Raw genomic sequence first — 7,508 nt, forward strand, 5'->3', positions numbered from 1 at the left:
CATGGATAGATCTGGATGGTACTATGCTGAGTGGAGTGTAAGACAGAGACTGATAGATGCAATGCGATTTCACTTATATGTGGAATCTAAAGAACAAAATAAACAAACAAAACAGAAACAAACTCATAGATACAAAGATCATATTCATGGGTGCCGGATGGGAGAGAGTTGGAATTGAGTGAAAAAGTGGAAAAGATTAAAAAGTACAGAGTGGTTGTTAAACAGTAATCTTGGGGATATAAGTTATGGCATAAGCAATATAGTCAATAATATCATAATAACTATGTATGGTGTCAGATTGGTACTAGATTTATTGGGGTGATAGATTGGAGGTGGTTGGGGTCAGGTGAAAAAGGTGAAGGCATTAAAAAGTACAAATTGGTAGTTACAAAAGAGTCATGGAGTTGTAAAATAAAGCACAGGGAATACAGTCAATAATATTGTGACAGCATGATACGATGTCAGATGGTTGCTGGACTTATCATGGTGATCACTTCTTTAGGTATATAAATGTTGAATAACTGTGGTGTACACCTGAAACTAATATAACTAGTATGTTAACTATATTTTAATAATTTTTTTTAAATATAGCATGCCACATAACTGAAAATCTGCTCAAAATAACCAACACTGAGACATATTAAACTAAAATTATTGTAACACAAACAAGAAATCATCCTTTGGCTAAAGACCAAACGACTTACAAGGGAAAGAAATTCATATGACCATCACATTTTTTAATAGCAGTATTTTACATCACACGATATTTAAGATCGTCAAGAAAATATAAATCAGGCACCTTATATCCAGTCAAATTGATATTCAGGTACGAAAGTCACAGGCACAGTTTTATTTCTACACAACAATATAGGGAATGTTGTTTTCATGCTTCTTTCCTAAAGAATCTAAAAATGAATTTCAAACAACCTAAATGACTGAAATTACAGCATTAAGACCAGTTGTGAGATATGCATTTTCTTATGGATATCAAATACTGTAAATATTGTATATTGGGGATCATGATTATGAGACAGTTTAGTTACTATGATTGCTAGGTAGACAGGGGGGTCCCTGGTGGAATAAAGAAAAGACAGCCATATCCTAACACTTCAGGTTTTGAAATCACTCCTTCGCTCCAGGACATAATGTAACAAGGCCTTGAGGTTAATCATAAAATTTATTTTGGCCTGAGAAATGGAGCAGATCTGATAGATAGGAGCGGGTTACTTTGCTAATGCCTTTAGGATGGGCAAGCAGAACAAACCTGGTAGACGAATTTCATTAGAAGGCGCCAGTTCCCTTCTTCAAACAGTTCCCTTCTTCAAACAACTCCCCTTCCCCAAGCAGGCAAGGGAAGGTCTAAAAGTAAGAGCTTTTGCCTCAGTCAGAGGGCGCCCCCATTCGGGACCCCCTCCAGCTCGGGAGCTGCAACCTCTTCTCCTGCCTCTAATAAACTATCCTCTTTTTAAAACTTTTTGCCTCTCCTGGTCCGTGTTTCCATTCTTCAGCTTCACAAGACACGATCCCTGCCCACACTCAGAAACTGCCAGCAGATCCAACATCACCTACATCAATTATATGGAATACAATAGAATAAGTAATGACAATATGCTTTGACAATGAGGATTTAGCTTAACTGTCAAAAATAGGAGGGAATGATCACCAGAATAGTGGAGAGATTACCTCAGTGAGCAGCTTACTTTCACAAAATCAATTTTAAAAATACTGGCAAAACAGAACCTACCATTCTTTCAGAACTCAAAATTAACTAAAGTCACAGAAACTGAAAATGATTTAGCTATGAGGAACTACTGAACCTCCTCAACACATCAGGGTATGTGTCCTTTTAACTTGGAGCTAGTCACACACATATCCTCTCATCCCCTGCTCAGTAGTGTGTGGTAGTCATGAAAAGCCAGTATTCTTGTAGCCTAAGATGACTGACCTCTTGTGAAATTCCATTAAAAGCATCATCTGAAGAGCACAGTAAATATGTTGTTCGAACTTCCAGCTGCCAGGGAAATCTCAGGTGTTCTGGCTATTCAATTCAATTCAGAGCTCAGCTCGTCAAGGGGAAAAAGAACCCTACCCTTAGGTTACCAAAGCAATATCAATCAGTTGACAACAGCTGCCTAAGGCTATGACTTGATTTGCTTGTGGCAAATAAGAGCCTAGCCAGGAATATAAAAGGAAATGGGAAAGAACAAGATGAACATAGGGAAGTGAAAAAGCTCTGACAAATTCCTGGAGATCTCAGAGTTTTTGCTCATTCACAAGGTTGTGCACATGCCCAGAGAAAACTTGGTAAAAGATAAGACTCACTGTGCTCTAACTAAACTGGAAACCGTACACATGGAGGAAGTAAAGGCTAGATCTATTTTGTAAATTGTCAAGTTTGAAAGTGTGCCTTCTTACACAGATCCCCTTGGCAAAGGAAAGAAAACAAATTGGCAAGGCACGCGGAAATCTTCTGACCTGCAGTAGCTGACTACTACATTTATTGACTTAGGGATGAACCTAGGAAGCTAAGCATAAAACTAAAAACAAAAATTTTTTTTCAAAAAATGGAATTTAAAAATCTTTTTTAGCAGACAATTTAGTGGTTTCAATTACAATTAATACAGAATCTGCAGAATTAGTCCAGGTAATTCCCTCAACAAAAAATCAGCAACAATAAATAACAGGAAAAAGAAGAGAAAGAAAACACCAATAAAGCGGGGGAAGAGATCTGACTAGAATTGCTGCAATATGTTATCTAAAACACCCAGTGTTCCACAACAACAACAAAATTATGAGAAATACAAAAAAATAAGAATGCATGCCACATATACAGGAAGAAGAAGACCCAACAGAAAATGTTCATGAGAGAGGCCAGATATTGGAGTTAGTAGATAGAGATTTCAAAGCAGTTACTATAAATCTACCAATATAACTGAAAGAAACGATGAATAAAGAAGAGGGTAAAGGGAGTTAAATATATGGTGAAGGAAGGAGAACTGACTCCTGGGTGGTAAATACACACGCAATATATATTTAAAAGGTTAAAAATAATTGCAAAAACTGCAATTACTTTTGCACCAACCTAATAGATGATGTATTACAGAATTGTACACTTGAAACCTGTATAATTTTACGAACCAATGTCACCCCAATAAATGTAATAAATATGAAAAAAAAGAATTAAGGGAAAGTATGAGAACTGCCTTGTCAAATAGAGAATATCAATAATCATATTGAATATAACATCTCAATATTGATAATGATATGGAAATTGTAAAAGAGCACTAAATAGAAATCCTGGAGTTGAAAAGTCCAATAACTAAAATGAAAAATGAACTTAAGGGGGCCAATAACAGGTTTGAGAAGGCAACAGAATGAGTAAGAGAACTTCAGTATAGGTCAAAAGAGACTACCTCGGCCATTTTGTGGACTCCAGGTTGCTGAGAACATCTGAGCCAGGAAGCGGAGGGCAGCAAAAGACCCCACTGAACCCGACGGTGTATAAATTTGAGCTTCTGCATTTCTAACCCAACATCTCGAAATGCATCGTAATTCCTGTCCATTGAGTTGTAAGGTTTATGTAGGTAATCTTGAAAACAAGACTGAACTGCTGAACTGGAATTACCTTTTGGCTATTATGGACCAGTCCGGAGTGTGTGGGTTGCTAAAAACCCTCCCACCTTTCCTTTTGTTGAATTTGAAGATCCCAGAAATGAAGCCAGTGCTGTCAAAGTGCTAGTTGGAAGGACACTCATGGAGCTCCCGAGTTAATGGTGAGAAGAGAAGTCGAAATCGTGGCCGCCTCCATCTTGGGGTCATCGCCTTAGAGATGATTACTGGAGAAGGAGTCATCCACCTCGCTCCAGATCCCACGACAGAGAAGCTTCTCCCTCAGTTGGAGTAGGATCCTTTGTAGAGATAGAAGACAAGAGAAATCATGGTCTTGGAAGAGAAGTCAAAAACTGTCCCTATCCTTCTCTTGGTTTTGTACGTGGTCTAGGTCAAAAGAAAAGCAACAGGAAACCAGTTTGCAAGAGGGATGGCGTACAGGAAATAACTTCATTTGACAGGAGTTTGTACAGAAAATGCAAGTTTTGTTTGAGACTTCATGAGCTTAGCACACTTTTAAGATGTATTTATTAGCTGTTCACGTTTGTTTGTCTTGGAACAGTGACACATAAGGATGTAATTTTCTGTGGTGTGAGATGGATCATATGAGGCATGTAATATCAAGAACTGTTACTTTACAATATTCCTTTAAGCAAAATTGAATTTTCTTTGAAGTTTATTACTGTTGCATAGACTGATAATAAACCTCTAACTCCTGCCCAGCTAAAGTGTAATGTTTAAAATGATGGAAACAAAACTGCCAAAAATTAAACTTAAGTCTTGTTTTTCCATACCTGGGATATATTAATAGTATGTGGCTGTAGTTGAACAGCAATCTTTAAAACCTGCTGAGAACACAAGCCAGCAGGTAAAAATTAAAGTTGCACCATTAAACTAGATAGTAGAGGTTTTTAAAAAATGCAACTAGTCTTCACACTGGGCAGAAGTTGTCCAGTTGGTGTAGACTCTAAGTTATTTCAAGAAAATTAGTTTACCTCTGCTTTAGGTCATAAATTTCTGATGTGATTGCTGTGTATGAATACATAGCTCTTTGTAACATTCATTTAGAAATTTGAGACTATTTAATATACCTGTGTTCTGCCAGCTTAAGGGTACATTGTAGAGCTGAACTTGGAGTCACTGTCGAAATTTTGTGTGTGTGCTATCATTTGTAATGTGTTTTGTAAGAATCCTTGGGACTTAAGTTTTGGTTACAAATTATTGTTTAACCTGAAAGAGAGAGATTACCCAGTTTGAGGAGCAGAAAGAGAAAGAATAAACAAAAATGAACAGAGCCTCAGAGATCTGTCCTGCATAGAAACATATACATAATAGGAGTCCCAGAAAGAGAACACAAGGAGAAAGGAGTGGAAAAAAATTGAAGAAATACTGGCCTAAAACTTCCAAAATCCAACTTAAAATATTAATCTACACACCCAAGAATCTCAACAAACTCCAATTAGAATAAAACAAACAAACACAAATTCTGTATCTTGAAAAACTATAGTCAAACTGAGAGAAGGAAAATCTTGGAAGCAGCAAGGTCAAATTGACATGACGTACAAGTGATCCTTTATAAAATTAATAGCTTACTTCTTATGGAAACCATGGAGACTAAAAGATACTGAAACGTCTGTCTTCAAATTGTTGAAAGTAAGACTGTCAACTAAAACTGCCATAATCAGCAAAACTCACCTTCAAAAATGAAGATAAAATTAAGACATTCCCAGATAAACAAAACTGAGAAAATGTGTCACAAATAAAACTGTCTTATATAAATACTAAAAGGAAATGTTTAGGCTTAAATGAAAAGACACTAGATGGTAACTTGAATACACACACACACAAAAAATAATTATTATTATCATAATTAATATAAAAATAAAATAATAAAAACTGTTAAATTTAGCTAAATAGATATTATGAATGATAGTATAAATGCATATTTGTCTGTAGCTTATCTTCTTATATGTGGTTCAAAAGACAACAAAATACAATAATTATAAAATTTTTAAAGAGATTAAAATATTAAAAAGTTGTCATTTATATGACAATAATAGTATAAAAGAGAAGGGTTGGAAAAGAGAATATATTGGCAGAAAGTTTTTATATACTACTAAGGTAATACTAATCTAAACAAGATTGTTTTAACTTAAGGTGCTACTTGCAAGCCCCCAGAAAACCAGTAAGATCATTCAAAACAATAGTAAAAGAACCAGCAATGTATTTAAAATGTTACAGTAAAAAAAACCAACCATTTAACACAAGAGACTGCAATTGAGGACTGAAAACACACAAAAAAAACAAAAAGACATTGAAAAATATGTCAAATCTGGCAGATAAGAACACTACTTGATCAGTAATTACAATAAATATGAATAGATTAAGCACTCCAATCAGAAGGCAGAATTAGGGAGAATAGATTAAAAAACAAAATGTGACCCAAGTCCATATTGTCTACAAGACACACACTTTAAATTCAAAGACAAAAATAAGTTGAAAGTAAACAGATGGGAAAATATGCCATTCAAGCACCAAAGAGAAGAGGGCTATAATGGCTATACTTATATAAGTAAAATAGATTTTTATAGTAAAAATTGTTACTAGAGACAAGGAAAGACTTTTTATCCATTAAGGAGATATAGTAAATACATATGCACTTAACAACAGAGCCTCAAAATAGATGAAGCAAAAACTAACAGAACTGAGGGAAGAAATTCAAACAGTAGTAGTTTAATAACAGATAGACCAACTAAGCATAAGACCAACAAGTAAATAACACTGTAAAACACAATAAACAACTAAAGCTAACAAAGTTTCACACAGCACTCCTTTAAGGTCAAGGGACATTTTCCAAGATAGATCAAATGCTAAGCCATAACAGAGCCTCAGTGAACTTAAATACTTGTAGTCATACAAAGTATTCTCTGACCAGAATGGACTTAAATTAGAAACCTACAACAGAACAAAAGTTCAGAGATTCACAAATATATGTAAATTAGACAACATAATCACAAAAAACTTAAGGGTCAAGAAGAAATCATAAGGAAAATTAGAAAATTATTTTATGTAAATGAAATAAACAACATATTCAGACTTATGGTAACAGATAAAGCAATGTTCAGAGGAAAACACATGTGAGTAGTTATAATATATAACATATTTTAAAAAGACAAACGATCTAAAATTAATCATTACAAGCAGAAGGAATAAAACAATAAATATTAGAGAGAAAATAAACGAACAATCTAAACGTGAAATTAATAAAACAATTCAATTTGCAATAGCATCTAAAAAAATTAAGCAAGGTTGAAGAATGTAAGATCAATATATAAGAAGCAATTGTACTTCTATGTACAATAAAATAAATAATAATTTTTAAAAATATAAATGCAAGACTTGTATATTGAATATCACAATACATTGTTGAAAGAAATTAAAAGATCTAAATAAAGAGAAAAACATCTCATGTTCATGGAACAAAAGACAATAATATTAAGATGGTAATATTCCCCAAGTTTATCTATAGCTTCTATGCAATTTCTATCAAACTCCCAGCTAGTTGTTTTGCAGAAACTATTCCTAAAATTTATATGGAAATTCAAGGGACTCAGAATAGCCAAAACAATCTTGAAAAAGAACCACAAATTTGGAAGGCTCACATTACTTGGTTCCAAAGTTAGAGTAATCAAGATAGTATGGCAAGGTGACATCAGAAACATGGTGGCATAAGGGGTTCCCCTTGATCTCTCCCCTTGAGGTTACAACTTGAACATCTATAATTCAATAAAAGATTCCCTATGCAATACATAAACATACTTGAGAGGCCTGTGTATGGAAACATCTGAAGGTGGGCGAATTGGGGAGAACAGGAGAGGAAGGAAAGGAGAAGAGCAGAG

General features: G+C 34.6%; 1 pseudogene; it reads left to right on the forward strand.

The window, feature by feature from the left end:
• Window positions 1-2,962: 2,962 nt before the first annotated feature.
• Window positions 2,963-4,067, forward strand: LOC109456668 (serine/arginine-rich splicing factor 3 pseudogene; annotated as a pseudogene).
• Window positions 4,068-7,508: the final 3,441 nt, after the last annotated feature.

The sequence above is a fragment of the Rhinolophus sinicus genome, chromosome 17, assembly GCF_057876585.1.
Source record: "Rhinolophus sinicus isolate RSI-liver-muscle chromosome 17, RSI-T2T, whole genome shotgun sequence".
Lineage (NCBI taxonomy): Eukaryota > Metazoa > Chordata > Mammalia > Chiroptera > Rhinolophidae > Rhinolophus > Rhinolophus sinicus.